We start from the raw sequence: 14,016 nt of genomic DNA on the forward strand, positions 1-14,016 counted from the left end.
AGCTAGAAACATTACACTCTTACAAATGGCAAGAGAGACGACCGTTTGGAAGGGCACAGTAACGTTTCACCAATTTCCCGTTTGCGGTGAGAGTACACAACCCTGAGATTCCTGCCGAGAATTGCCTTCCGATCTTATGGCTCAAAGACAGAAATGCAATTACGGGAGATTTTTTAAAAAATAATTCCAGGTTTTCCTCGTTGTGATAGATGGCTAGCATTGCTAACTTTGATGGTCTTATGAACATCATTCCCACAGGGGGAAGAAGTCTCTCATGTAAGTTTTTTCTTTGGATTTGGATTATCTTTACTTCAGAAAGTAATGTTAAGTTCCACTTTTGGTAACAAAAGAGAAAGTTCATACTGGGCTGATTCTAAGACACGTAACTATAAATATTGTACAAATTAAAAAAAAAACTTATCTGAAGGCACTGGAGAGCAGGCATTTTATTACCAAATGATTCATAAATGGTGCAGAATCTAAGCACTCATGCGAACGGGACTTAGAAGTAAGCTGAACGTGGGCTGGTGCTAGAAAGACAGACTTTGCTGTTTGGGTCCAATCAAGTTAATTACCTGGTAAAACAACAAAAATCCTACAGTCTTTAGCAGACAATAACAGTCTCTGCATGTGACTTTAACCCTGTCCAGGAGATGATCCAATTACTCGATATATGAAAAGAACGTTGCTTATCATTAGGAAACAAATCACTAGGAGACACTGACCCAGAGTTGACAGATGTGGGAATCAGGAGGCAATGATCTGTAAAGCTGCTGTTGTAACTGTGCTCAAGATTAATTTAAAAAGAAAAAGTTTGAGGGCACCTGGGTGGCTCAGCTGTTAAGGGTCCTGGGATCCAGCCTCGCATCAGGCTCTCTGCTTGGCAGGGAGCTACCCTCTCCTACTCCCCCTGTTTGTGTTCCCTCTCTCACTGTGTCTCCCTCTGTCAAATAAATAAATAAAATCTTTTAAATAAATAAATAAATAAAATAAAAAAAGAAATGTTTTCAGAGGGGAAGATCATGAAAAAGAATAATAAAAATTCTGAAAGTAAAAAATCCAATTTCTTAAGTAAACATACAATATCTTTAAAAATTGCCAGCAGATGGCCTTGACACTGGAATGGAGATGATTCAGGAAAAGCAACAGTGCAGAATAGGTTGGTGGAAATTATTGATGTGGAAAACAGAGAGAAAAAAAGATTTCTAAGGAAAGGTGCAGACCCGTGACATCTGTGGAACAGTATCAAAAGGAGTAACAAAGCAGCAGGAAAAAACAATAGTACACTGCATTCCTGTCTCTCGTGTTTTCTCCAAAGGTCGTGTGGAACAGAAGGGGGGATACAAGTACACAAAAACCATGTCCTCAGAATAACGTGCTCAAACTTCAAAATATCTTTAAGTAAACAGGAAAAAGAAAGTCAATAAATTTCAATCTGTCCTTTCTCATGTTTTCCCCTCACCCCTGAATTTAACAAGCCCACGTAAAAGGCTTTTTGATGAGCAAATAGAGGATAAAAATAAATTCTGAAAAAGAAAAACAAAGCTATCAGAAGAGGAAGTGTGATCCAAAACTATTGCCAGAAAGACTAGGTTTGCACTAGGTACAAAGTGCTAAAATGTGTCTGGGAAGGTCAGTCTGTGAACCTCACAGAAGAGACAATGGTACATGCTATTGGAAGAGGCATTTCTCAAGATGCAGAGCCCCCTTGGGGAGGAGAAAGGCAAACTGGAAGGAGAAAGCCACTTCAGCATGGGGCGGAGAAGGCGCCAGGCTAAGGGTGGGTGTTTAGGGCTCTGCAGAACAGAAGAGAGTCAAAGGGATAAAGGACATGCAATATTTTTCCCATGAAAACAACAACAAATAGTTGTTTGTGTCTCCACGTGGCTACTCTGGCAGGTAGGCAAGTCTCTAAACTAAGAATCTTGTAAAATACCCCAAAACTACAAGATTAACAAGGAGAAGGTGGTATTACTGTCAGGTCTTAGAATAAAAAAGTCACCTCAAATCAACTGAAGAAAACTCTCCTCACAGAAATAATAATGGAAAGAGCAAAACTCTCAGACAACAATCCTCATGGAAATAAATATATGCAAACAAACGTCTGAGTGCATTGAGAAAAGAAGCTTGAACTAGAAATTGAAAAACAAAGAACAGACATGGGGGCGCCGGTGGCTCAGTCTTTACGCCTCTGCCTTTGGCTCAGGTCGTGATCTCAGGGTCCTGGGATGGAGCTCCTCTTCGGGCTCCCTGCTCGGCAGGAAGCCTGCTTCTCTCTCCCACTCCCCCTGCTTGTGTTGCCTCTCTCACTGTGTCTCTCTCTGTCAAATAAATAAATAAAATCTTTAAAAAAAAAAAAAAAAGGACAGACATGGACAAAAATGAAGCAGTACTAAAAAGAGAGTTGGTTGAAATCAGAAAAGAAAGGGAAGAAAAGGCAATTACCTTTGGTAGAGAAAGAGCATAGAAAATATAACAAGATACTGGATATTATAAAATATTATGACAAAGATAAGACTGAATACGTCAGTTGTCTCAGTAAGGGTAGATGGAGTTAACTAACCCATCGAAAGGAAAAAAGATATTTTCAATCTGGCTTATCAAGAAAGACTCGATTAGCTGGTCCACACAAGAGACAAACCTGAAAGAAACGATTCTAAGGGACCAAAAACAAAGAAGTAGAAAAAGTTGTACAAAATAAATGGAAACTCAAAGAGAGCAGTTATCCCAACATCAGACAAAGTAAGCTTAGGCCAAAAAGCATGAACTGTAATCCAGAAGCATACTTTCTCACCCCAAAGCTGCCATCCACTAAGTATAATGCACGTGAATGCTTATGAATCAAGTAACATAGCAAATACGATACATCACAGTGTTTATATAAATATAATACAATACGGTACAGCATTATGACGCAACCACTTCAGCGGATGGAAAAAAATATATCTGGATGCGTGCTAATAGACGTGACCATTCGTCTTGCAGAAGAAGGCAGACCAAGTGAGCAAACAACTTGTAGGAGGTCAGAAACCTGACGAACACTGTCAGGACGATACATCTCATGGACATGTATTAATGTGCACCCTGACCTCACAGTTACTCTCATTTCTCACATGTGCATGGGACGTGTGTGTGTGCGCACACGTGTGTGAGATCATGTAGAAAACATCTGCATATTCTGATCTGCAATAAAACTAGAAATTAAAATACAAAGGCCTTTCCACTTGGAAATTAATAAACCTACGGAACAACCCTTTGGTGAAAGAGGAAATTAAAGATGAAGCTACAGAATTTTCTAAAACTGAAATGATGAGAAGGCCACACCCCAGAAAGCAGTGATCAGGGGGAAGTTAATAGCGCTAACCTTATCAGCATGAACATTTACATAATTAAAGTAATGAATTAAATTCCCAGCTCTAAAAAAAAAAAAGAAAAAATAGACAAAGACAACAAAATAAACCAGAAGAAGGCGTGAGGAAGGAAATAAAAGTAAAAACAATTAGTGATGTGGAGAATATAAAACAGCAGACTTAATTAATGAGATATGCTTGGCTTTGGAAATATTTATAAAAAAGACAAATTACCAGCCAAGTTGATAAAGAAAATAGGAACAAGACCAAACGTACAAAATAGGAAATGATAAGGATATCATTATCGATATTTAAAACCCCAAACAGTGCTTTGACCTTTATGAAAACAAATGTGAAAATCTAAGGAAGTGGTTAAACTCCCCTGTCATATAATATGATTTACCGAAGAAACCAATTCTGTTTAACCCAACTCCAAGCATAAGGAGTACTTGGTGTTCAAGCTACATGAAGGTACCACACCCTCTCTTTGTGTCTAAGTGGTTTCCTTGGAACAAAGAAAGATCTGGAGTGTTTGGGATCATTATAATGAAACAATACAAGGGCTACATACCTTTGGTTTGTCCTGACTTTTTGATTTATTGGAAATTTGCTCCAGTCCTCCCTGGGAAAGGGAAATAAGGCATCTCAGGAAGCCATTGCAGCACACTGCTGCATTTTTAAAAGGCTGCTTAATTTTTTATGTAGAGCAGCTACAGGGAATGCCAGGGGTGTGGGGCTGGCAGGACTCCACGTTCTGCTCTTCCAGGAGTTTGAATATCAGTGAAGGATTATGTATTAAACTATCTGATGGACTGTTGTATACCTTGGGGCATGGGGTAGAGCCAGAACAATTTAAGTAACCGTATTAATAGTTAAAGGGAACATAAGGCTCCTGGGGAAGGAGCCTTTTGCGATTAGCTAATATTGACTTTGGCTTTGAGGGTCATCCAGTGTCACACGCCTGAAAGGAACAGGCTGCCATTATTTGCAACCACCACTAATAAACACCCCATTAATAAAAGCTCATCATTGTTTTTCATCACTGAAATGTGCTTGTCAAACGTCGTGAACATAAGAGGATGATCAGAACCCAAATAGCGATGTGTCCTCTCCCAGAATAAATCAGCCGTACCCACTGCTCATGACCGTCAACATAACAAGGGATCAGAAGGACCACAGAGAAAGATTGGCCTCTGCTGCTGTAGGCCCCTTCATTCCTACAGTTAACTTAAAAATGGAACTGATTTGGAAAAAATAATAATAAAGGGACAGATTCATGGACACAGAACCTTTTGAAAGATGGTCTTTGTGGTTCATGAGTGAAGTCCGAGTACATTAATGCAGCCCGAGTGGGAGACCTCTGTGCCTCGCTTTATGCTCCTTAGACACAAGCCACAGCTGTGAGGTTCTCTCCCCCCAGGAGAGAAGGCCCAGCCCAAAGAGTAGGATCAGCAAATAGGAAATAACCAGAATGGAGCTGTGGCTTCGGCGTGATGGAGGGACATCACCACAGGGGACATCTGCCTCCTGTGAGCTCTGAAGCATGCTAAGTAAGCAAGATGGTTAATGAAGATTTTCAAAACTTGAGGGTAAGGTACACAGCTAGGTTAAATCGTATGGAGGAAAGTTTTTGGTTAAAATAGCATAGTCCTCATTAGGATTTAACTCAATAACCTCGACGTACACTTCATTCCAAACTCAGGCTGAACCACCTTAACCTCATCAACACTCAAGAGGGCTCCTGTGGGCAGAAGCTTCCTGTCCCCCTTCCAGTTGTTTCCGCTAATCTGCCTCCAGCCTCTTCTGACTGGTGCACTTGGGGGTCTCTCCACTCTTCTGGGCTTCTGCATCCACTGGGATGATCTCCGGCCAGGACTTTGGTAGCGATGCCTGTCTCACCTAGAGTACTTCCTCTGCTGACTTCTGGATGCTTCTATCACGACAGTCCCCAAACCTGAGTGACCCCCTGTCTCTCCTCGATAGGGTTCTGGTAAAAATGCCATAAGATATCAACTGCAGCAAATTCAATCCTCTGCAAATTTATAATTTCTAGTATCACCTGTTGCCACAGTTTTGCTCAACATATGGAAGTCAGTCTCCATTGTGTTTTTCTTTTTCTTTTTAAATTCCCAAGTAATTCCAATGACATCATCTTCATATCGTCCAACTCATGACCTTCTTTGCTCCCAGATGTCCTTAGATGAGCTTGGACCTGCAAGTGTTTCCACAAACTCCATTCTTCCAACTTCAAAATGCTCTCTGGTCTCCTACCATAGAAGCTCCTCTTCCTAAGGGAGATCTCCAGTGACGCCTGCCTTTTCCACACACAGTTCTCTTCATCATTTCCTCCTGTCAACTCTGAAAATGTGCCCCATCCATTATCCCAGATATCACATATCTCATCCCTCTCTCTCTGTGGACTCCTTTTACTCAGCCTAGAAACAAATCACTCACTTGCACAACACAGACATCCACTACAGGCTGAGAGTTTATGTCCACCTCAAAAACCAGAGAGCCTTAGGTGACACTACCTTCAATGAGATTTTTAGACAGAGTTTTAATATCATTGTATGAACCTGAAAGTTGATAATCCATGTATGACTAATATAACTCTCAATCATAGAAGCAGAAGAAAATGCCCTTAGTTATTCTGGGGAAAATATAAATTTCCAATAGACAATTTTAATACCAAATTTATAACGTAGATTTTATTTGGACTGTGAAGTTGTTTATAGCTGAATGCAATATAATATCCGCTCACTTGTCATTTCAGAAATATTGCTTGCTGTTTCAGGAGTACATCTTTGAAAGTGCAAGAAAGTTACATACTCTATTAATTTAATAAAAAAAATCTTTAGTTTATAGTATCAGTTGTCATCCAGTGATAAACATCAAAAATGGATTTTCCAAGAGGATGTATAGCTAAAAAGAAGCAAATCTAAAGGAATTAATACCACTTGACCAACCAGGCAATGAATCTTTCTTCAATATATATTCGTGTTTTTAAAAGTGTAATTTAAAAGCTAAAAGCTGCATTTCTCATTCTTGGCAAAGAATATATGCATTGACATTTTCATCCTTATAATGCTGAACTTTAAGAAACTGGTAAACATGCATTTCTTGGGCTCTTTTCAAATAACCGAATGTAAAGGCACTGACTGGAACGTACACTGATGAATGATGTTCCTGTTAAAACAAAGCCCATTTTTATTGGGAGGGAGACAAACCATAAAAGACTCTTAATGTCACAAAGCAAACTGAGGGTTACGGGGGGAGGATGGTAGGGAGGTGGGGTGGCATTACAGACACTGGGGAGGGTATGTGCTTTGGTGAGTGCTATGAAGTGTGTAAACCTGGCGATTCACAGACCTGTACTTCTGGGACTAATAATATATGTTAATAAATAAATTTAAAAATTATTTTAAAAAGGAAAAAAAAAGCCCACTTTTTAATTAGCAATTCCAGTTTTTCTTTTCAATTTGTGATCAAATTGTCTTAGGTTAGTGGGGAGTTTTTAAGAATGTTGTTTCTGCACTTTATTATTAAATACAGGAGAACAACGGTGTTATTTCAGTAACTTCAGGGTTTTTTTTTTTTTCCTTTGATTTATTTTTGAACTTTTGCTATAGAATTAAAAGCCAACAAAAGAAGCTTTTAGGGTTGACATAGAAAACTTCTTAGGCACTTAAAAATAAGAGTAGGAATGATCAGTTATCAACAAATACCTAAACACTTGTGTTATAAAAGCAAAATTCCGCTGAGTAAATGTAAAGCGCCAGTTAACTGTGTTAAATGATTCATGACTAGGACAGCATCCTCATCCCCCGTGGGGGAGCAAGAGAAGAGAGTTCCACAGAACTCTGCAGAATGGAAGGTTTTTACAGGCAAAAAGAGGGTGGAAAAAAAGGAATTTATTAGCAAGGAATGCATTGTTTCAGGGGAGCTCACCCTCCGAGGGGAACAGAAGGGGTCTATGGAGGAATTATCTCCTAGTGCTGACCAGGAAATTCCAGTCTGCTTGGTGAAAGGGCAGGGGTGGGAGGGGGAGGGTAGTGGTGATACTGTGCTTAGGTGAGGTTTTAAGACTCCACTGACTGACTTCGGTCCTTAACATCATTAAGTCACATCATTTTGGGCCTGTGGTTTTCTTCTTAACAACTAGAACATATATACCTTTTGGCAATGAAAATTTCAGCACCGCAACTAAAGTGGAAAATTGAGGCAAATCATTAGGCCACAAAGCTTATTTACTTCTTCAGAATAGCTTGAATATTTTGCAACTTAACATTTCTCTCAGTAAGGAAGAAAGCATGTTCTTCGAATATACTTCTTAATGTAAGGACTGTCGTGTGCCCATTTTCAGTAGATTTTATTTATGATGCAAATATGATAATTGTGTATTTTTTAAATATAATGGAATATGAAGTGTAATACTGATAATATGAACTCAATATAGAGAAAAAGATAAATCCAATGTGGTCTCTTTTCCCACCTTTTCCTGCGCACAATCCTTCTTCAGAGGTAAGCCCGACCCAGCCATTTCCCCCCTTACACAAACCAGCACACCTACCCACACACCAGCAGGATCGTACTGACACCACGTTCCTTATCTTGTCTCTAGCTACCTACCTAGTTTGCTTAAAAAGGGAAGCAAGTAAAAATAAAATTTATCTTCTCAGAGTTCTGGAAGCTAGAAGTCCAAGATCAAGTTGTTGGCAAGGCTGATTCCTTCTGAGTCTGCTAGAGGAAATCTATGTCAGGTGTCTGTAAGGTTTTCCAACGAAATAAACACACCAGGCGAAGTGGGTGTAAAGCAAGGTTTATTAAAGGTTCTCTCTGGTGAAGTTTCAGGGCCCAGGTGAAGGGGAGCCGAGAAAGTTGCACCGGGAGGAGGTGGGCACCCTCAGGCGAGGTTCCCCAACTCTGGAAAGCAGAGTGGGGGAAGGCGCGCCCAAGGCAGGGAGGAGGGGGCTTTTAAGGGGTCTTGGGGAAAGCTCAGGGGTCTTTTGGCAAATCTCCCTTATTTGGATATCCTGCCTGCTCATCGGGATCCCATTGGTCCACAGGAGCCCGGGGCGGGGGTCTCAGATTCCTGCTTGGGCCTTTGTTCTCCTGTCCGAGCTCAGGTCTTGTGGCGGGAACTTTCGCCATCTTTGGTAGCCCTTCCTGCCAGCCCAACAGTGTCTTTCCTAGATCCTGGTGGTTTGTTAGCAATCTTGTGTGCCCCTTGCTTTGTAGATGTGTCACCCCAATCTCTGCCTTCAAGTTCACATGACATTCTCCCCATGTGCATATTCGTCTCTGAATCCAAATCCCCTCTCTATCAGGACACCAGCCATATCGGATTAGGGGGCCCATGCCACCCCCACATGACCTCACCTTAACTCTATCTACAGTACCCTATTTCCAAGGTCGCTTTCTGAGATACTGGGGATTAGGTCACAAATTTGGGGGATAATCGCAATTCCACAAAGGACTTTGACTGTGTGTTATTTTATGGAAAGAACAGAATGAGCGCACCATGCCTCACTGAGCTGGGTCAGTCCTGAGCAACCATGGGACTGAGCAAGGGTGGAGCAGGTCTCTTGTACCTGTTCCAGTGCCATCAGAAGATGGTGGCAGCACAGGTGCTGGCAAAGGAAGGCAGCTATTGTCATGTATGGTAATGACGGGGTTTGGGGACAAAAAGCCTTTTGCATATAAAAATCTGAAGTCAAATCACAGACATGACAGTTCTTTAGTGAACAGAATTTATACATGTACTCAGTCTCTTGAGCTCTTGCTTGAGGAAGCCATTAGTTGTGACCACCTATCTTAAAGCACGTGTACTATTCAAGCATGACTGTGTGTGCACGTGCAGAGACATGTGTGTATGTACAGATATATGAAAGTGTGTACATACACATGTAGGCTTTTCATGCTTCTTGAATGTTTATTGATCTGTCATTACTGCACTTTGACTCAGGATAACACGTGGTCCAGCGTTCCTTCCATTTGCTCCAGTGGGACTGCCTGTCCTCTAACTACAACATGAGAACATTTGACTCTGCCTGTATTTTCAGTTATCTACAAAATTTTGGTTTAAGAGAAATTCCTGAGTTTTGTAAATTAAGAAGTCCCTGACTTATAGAGAATCGGGGGAGTACTTTTAATATCAGCCTGATGGAATTCATATGAATTGGGTTGGGGTTTGGGAGGATTGGTTGTACCTGATTAGAATTTCTCCACTGGGTATCATCTGAAGAATCATGGAGACCATCGTGTGGTCTCATCACAGAGAAAACCAAAGTCCAGACCCACGCCAGTGGGATCTCAAAATGCCCGCACTCTCACAGTGTTTGAGTTGGAGGAGATGTGAGTGAGCAGTCTGCTTATGATATCCATAGGCGATGAGAAAGGCCCATTTGATGCAGTAAAAGAGCATGAAGACAGCAAGATGGGATAAAGCTGGTTTACAGTAATGCCCCTCACGCCACAGGTTGTGTTCAGTTTTCCAGGGTCAACTCTTGTATCTAGATGCCAGATGGAGTCCATCTCTTCCTCAGGGGAAAATCTAAGGAGCAAAAACCATTTTCCCCAGGATTAGTTTCTCCTACCTTCAGTTTCAGATGATAATTAGAAGATCATTGATGCCTTCTAGTTAGAGAAATTCTCATAGAAGAGAGAGACCGAGGAAATAAAGATCTTTTATATCAACTGAGAGTGATATTTTTTTGATACCTTCATCTACAGCAGCCTCAGTAAAACAGATAAGAACAATACACGTGCCCTTTCCAAAGGGCAGCCTTTTGTTTCTAGACAAATAGAAGTAGGTCAAGAGCCAACCCCATGTTTTAAGTAAATAGAAGAATAGGAAGGTGAGCCACTGTAGAAAGCCTGAATATGTTTCATGGGCTTAAATTAGGTGAGAAAATTATAGGCAAAAATGAGGAATAAATATGTGAACAGCTGACCTAGATTCTTTGAACAGACTTCTGTAAAAAGGAGCTTCCCTGAATTTCTACTGATTACTCCTAGATCCTATTACTAGTAATTTGAAGAAGCCATTATTTGGTTAATTGATTAAATATAAGAGGATGGCTGCCTGGGTGGCTCAGTGAGTTAACCATCTGCCTTCAGCTCAGGTCATGATTGCAGGGTCCTGGGGTGGAGCCCCGCTGTGGGCTCTCTGCTCAGCAGGGAGCTTCCTTTCCCCCTCCCTCTGCCCTTTCCCCCACTCATGTTCTCTCTCTCTCAAATAAATTAATAAAATCTTAAAAAAATAAAAATTAAAAAAATTAAAAAGAGTAAGAGAAATAAGAGATTTTATCTGTATTTCCTTCACTGGAACCTTTCCTTTATTTATGTTGTAAGGGCCTATTTAGCCAGAGCGATTCCATCTTGGATTAGACAGTCATTTTGTTGTTTGTGCAGTAAAACTTAAACTGACCCTGCCCCGCCCCCCCAACCAGGGGACTTACTTAAAAGTAAGCCTGGGAAACCAGTCCCAGGTAACAAAGCCCAAATACAAAGGTGGATCAGGCCAGGTGGAGGTATCCAATCAGTGGGGCACACACTGTCTCCCTAGCTACCAAGGAGTGTGGGTCCCGCCTTTTGGGTGCCAATTCTGACCAAGGTGATAGGCTAGTTCAAGTATCTACTAGGGTAAATTGTAATTCAATTGGTCACTTATGTGTGACCTAGCATGACTGTGCAGTTTTCTCTGTGTGTTGCAATCTCATTGGCCACCTGTGTGTGGCCAGGCTCAACCACATGGTCTTTGCCCTTAAAAGCTAGTCTGTGGGGCAGAGAGAGGTCACTCTCTCTGTAAGAGGCATGGCCCTGGCCGGTCGGTTTGATTCTCGATGCTTGGCATGAAATAAAGCTTTGCTTGACCTTTGCTTTGTATCAGTCTCGTTTCTTTGACCATGGACCCAACATTGTAGATACAAGTTTCTGACCAATATTTTCCTTTTTCCTAAAGAATTTATTTTAACATTTCATGCAAGGCAGGTCCATTGGCAAAAAAAAAAATCTTGATTTTCATTTGTGGGAGAAAGTATTTTCCCTTCACCTTTAAAGCATCAATTTGCTGGATACAATATTCTGGTGGGTGACTTTTTGCTTCTGTTTTTATTTTTCCTTTCAACACTTTAAGTAATTCATTTTCTTCTTGCTTGTGCAATTTCTAAAGAAAAGGTCCACCATGATGCTTCCCTTGCTTCTCTGTACATAATTAGTTTTTTCTCCTCTTATTTCTTTTAGTGTTTTTCTTTCTCTGTGATTTCCTGTGCTTCAGATCCGGTGTCTCTGCGTATAGAGTTCTGGGTGCTTGCTTTGCCAGGTGTTCTCTGAGCTGCTGGGGTCTGGGGCTCCATGTTTATCATGAACTTGGAGAAATTCTCGACAATTATTAATTCAGATATTTCCTTTGTGCCTTTCTGTCTTCCTCCTGTGTCTGTAGTTCCCATGACCTTTGTCACACCTCTGCTTACTTATCTTCCTATTGAGATGTAAGCGACATCCTGCATTTTCCACTGAAGCATCCACCTGCTGCATTTACAAAAATCAGGGCATCAGATTAAGGGTTTGAACTCTTTCCTAGAAAATGCCTTTCTCCGGAGGAGACTGCAAAGATGTTGTGCACTGGCTTCCATTCTCTTGGACACACCTCCTTAGACTTCTGTAAGTATGACAGAAGCTTGCTCCTGAGGCTAAAGCTTGTGGACAAGCAAATAGACCCCTTTCTCCAAAAGGCAAGGGTGTGTTTTGTCTATCTGAGCAGAGTACTGGGAGCCTGCCCAGAACTCTCTTTCACTGTTGCATGGGACCCAGAAACATAAGCTCCCTGGCCTTCAGAGCCAGGTGATGTAGGGGTGACCCTGAGGTGGCAGTCACAAAAACTAGGTCACCGGACATAAATACTAGGGCACCGGACACCTGTAAAATTTTATTTCTGGAAGATACTGCACAGCAGGGGAAGAGCACAAAGATGGACCTACTGGCTGGAGAAAGAAGAGAAGGAACACAGACATGGCACCCTCTGGAAAAAGGAGAAGAAAAGAAAAAAAAAGAAAGAAGTGAAAAGAGATAAAAACTGTTTTAAAAAGAGAAAAAGAAAGGTGTTGGCTGTCAAGCTTGAGCAAGATGAGATTATACCCACCAGCTGGATTGTAATTATGGTCCCCCTGGAAAAGGAGAAAAGGTGGTACCCACTGGCTTCAGAGAAGCAGGGAGAAAGCAGAAGATGTGCCTATGAGCCTCTGTCCCTACAGCATTTTCTTCCAGCAGGTACCTGACCCTCAGACTCACATTCTAAAAATAGCAAATGTGTCCCTTTCACAGAAAATCTGGGTGGTTTTCAAAAGGCTGTCCAGGTTCCTGGACTGGCTGAGTCCGTGGGCTGGCCTGTTAAGAGCCATAGCCCTGAAGGTCTCATGGGCACAAGCCCCATTGTTTATCAAAGTCAGATGGTTTGGGTGCCTTACAAGTTGAGCTGTCCAGTGTGGGATTGAACACTTCACCCTTGAGGGAGAACTCTGGGTATTGCATTCCCTCCCAGCTGTGAGTTGCCACACCAGTGGTGGAGTTTATGGTAAGATCGCTGCCATGCATTCTACTTACGGACCAAGTTCTTCAGTTGTTGCAGGTCTATTCTGACTTTGTATTTCTTTTGCATCAATCTGGGTAGTTTGTGTGTTTCCAGGAAGTTTCCCACTAGATCTAAGTTTATTTACTTTGTAGGCAGGTAGTTGTTCTGAGCACTCCCTTGTGAGTCTTACTTCATGTAAGATCTGTAAGATCAGTTGTAATACGTCTTTATCATTGCTGATTTCAGCCGATGTTTCAGCTGGTTTAGACAAAGTTGCTCATTTTGTTAATCTGACAGAGAAAAAGCTTTCAATTTCGATTTTTTAATTTAATTTTTGTTTTAATTTTGTTGATTTTGTCTCTTTTCCTCTTTTTTATTTTTAATTTTTTAAATTTATTTTCAGCTTAACAGTATTCATTGTTTTTGCACCACACCCAGTGCTCCATGCAATCCATGCCCTCTCTAATACCCACCACCTGGTACCCCAACCTCCCACCCCATGCCCCTTCAAACCTCTCAGATTGTTTTTCAGAGTCCATAGTCTCTCATGGTTCACCTCCCCTTCCACTTTTTTAAATTTTATTTCCACACTATTCTTCGTTGTTTTTTTCCTATCTTCTGGTTTGGGGCTCAGTTTATTTTTCTCATTTCTCAAGGCAGAAATTTAGGTTATTGATTTTTTTCTTTTTTAATTTAGGCATTAATAACTGTCAATTTCCCTGTAAGCACTGCTTTTGTGGCCTCCCATACGTTAAGCTATGTTGTATTTCTGTTTTCAGGCATCTTAAAGTATTCCCTAATTTTCCTCATGATTCTTAACTTGAACCTTTTGTTATTCAAGAATATCTGGTTTAACTTCCACTCATTTGTGAATGTTCCAAGTTTCTGTTGATGGTTGACTTTTTTTTTTTTTGCATTTTAATTTTTTATTTTTTATAAACATATATTTTTATCCCCAGGAGTACAGGTCTGTGAATCACCAGGTTTACACACTTCACAGCACTCACCAAAGCACATACCCTCCCCAATGTCCATAATCCCACCCCCTTCACCAAACCCCCTCCCCCCAGCAACCCTCAGTTTGTTTTGTGAGAT

The sequence above is a fragment of the Mustela nigripes genome, chromosome 4, assembly GCF_022355385.1.
Source record: "Mustela nigripes isolate SB6536 chromosome 4, MUSNIG.SB6536, whole genome shotgun sequence".
NCBI classification, from domain to species: domain Eukaryota; kingdom Metazoa; phylum Chordata; class Mammalia; order Carnivora; family Mustelidae; genus Mustela; species Mustela nigripes.